Source organism: Dipodomys spectabilis, unplaced genomic scaffold, assembly GCF_019054845.1.
Source record: "Dipodomys spectabilis isolate Male_0828 unplaced genomic scaffold, ASM1905484v1 ptg000189l, whole genome shotgun sequence".
NCBI lineage: Eukaryota > Metazoa > Chordata > Mammalia > Rodentia > Heteromyidae > Dipodomys > Dipodomys spectabilis.
Genome location: NW_024870866.1, coordinates 1,942,586 through 1,944,543, shown reverse-complemented (window position 1 = coordinate 1,944,543; position 1,958 = coordinate 1,942,586). Strand labels below are relative to the sequence as shown.

The following is a 1,958-nucleotide window of genomic DNA, read 5'->3' as shown; positions in this document are numbered from 1 at the left end:
TCTCCAGTTAGAATAATTTCGAATAGTAAAATTGGAAAAAGAGAAATGGTGAATCAACAGATGAAGAAAATTCACTGGATATTTCTGATGAGTTCAACCAATGTGAACTATTAGGGAAATACATGGACACCTCATTCCCACTGGCACTCAAAGTCTCTGGTTAGGCAATTCTTAAGAATATGAGGAAAAAGATAAAAAAGTAAGGAAAGATATCAATTGCAAGAAAAAAAGTGGAGAAGGATCCAAGCAAATTTCTTCATTGGGCTGCCAAAAATATTAGGCTTACTACAGTACAGAGATTTCTTTCCCAAAAGGCCATTCATGTGAATAGTAGGGATGCCTATGAGTATACCCCTCCTCATCGAGAAGCCTACAGTGGACACTTAGACATTGTCAGTGAGTTGGTGTCTCAAGCGGCACATGAAATAACTGTAGATGACTGGACACCCCTGCACAGTGCATATATGTGGAATAATATCAGAGTGGCTTCTTTCTTACTTCATCATGATACAGAAACCAATGCCCAAACTGAAGACCCCCTTACATCTTGCTGCTGAGAATTGAGATAGCAAAGATATGCTGGATCTCCTTTTGTTGAACCATTATATAAAACCAGGCCTGAAGTACAACATAGAAGAAACTGCATTTGATATTGCCAAAAGTATAAATATGTATCACTACATCTATGAAGTTGTGGAAGGCTGTACAAATTGTTCACCTAAGTCCTAATGGTCGGCTTATGTTTCTTAAATTTCAAAAATGCAAGTCCATCTTTTGTGTCCCTACAAAATATTTTCACAATCCAAATAAGAGCAATATCTTTTTTTATTTTTGGTCTGTCATAGGGCTTGAACTCTGGGCCTGGGAGCTATCCCTGTGCTCTTCAGCTCAAGGTGAGAGCTCTACCAATTGAGCCACAGCTCCACTTCCAGTTTTCTAGTGGTTTATTGAAGAGTACCACAGACTTTCCTTCCCAGGCTGGATTTGAACCATGATCCTCAGATCTCAGCCTCCTGTGTAGCTAGGATTATAGGCATGAGAGACCAGTGCCCGGCAACACCAATATTTTACTGTAAAAATTCATGGATTCTGCAGAATACTTCCAAGTGAATTGTCTGCATTGGATGTCAAAATGCATTCAATAGTTTTTTGTATAATGATTTCTTCAGAGTTTGTGATTTTTAATCAGAAATAATTTTAACTTATCTGTTGAAATGAGTAGTACAGAAGATAAAATATTTCTGGTGCTTGTCTGAAAAAGTATATTTTAAAATATTCTATATTCTATGTTTGCATAATGTTCATAATTTATTTTATTTTCTCTTAGATATACTTCGTATTCTACATTATTTAATAATATATAGGTTCTTTAATGTGTCCTTTCCGGTTGCATTCTATATAGAAACAGTTTGATTCCTTTTTTTTTCTAGGTCTTAATATTATTTTTCTTTGGGATAAAATGACAATGTTGTCTAATTTGAAAAGTTTTGTAAAGTTTATGCTATGTAGATGCCTTTCTGTGGTGAAGATTTAATACACTGATGTCAAACTAAATTTAATTATGTGAATTACGTGTATTGTTATACTTGTAATTTTGTAATCAACTTTTTAATAACTGTTTTTCATTTCTTGCATCTGAAGAATGAAAATATGGAATATTACTCAAATTTTCATATTATCCTTGTGCAAGTGCAATGTTAATCTTTGCATTTTAATTTCAGTATACGTGCTGCTGAAGCATGTAGTATCCTCTAAATTTAAGTAGTTAATGATGCAATCTTTATTCAGGCTTATATCTATGGGTGCCTACTAGTAACAAGTAAACCTTATTGTTCCTAACAATGCTATCGATCTTATTTCCTTAAAATTCTGTGAATAGTGGAAAAAATTATATTGATCAATCTATTGCTCACATTTGCAAATTTTTTTGTCAATGACTATCTTAAGTCTTTTGATTT

The 1,958-nt window shown here is 33.7% G+C and overlaps 1 pseudogene; it reads right to left on the bottom strand.

Moving 5' to 3' along the window:
• Nucleotides 1–1,644: 1,644 nt before the first annotated feature.
• On the bottom strand, nucleotides 1,645–1,741 carry LOC122121542 (annotated as a pseudogene).
• Between the last annotated feature and the right edge of the window lie 217 nt (nucleotides 1,742–1,958).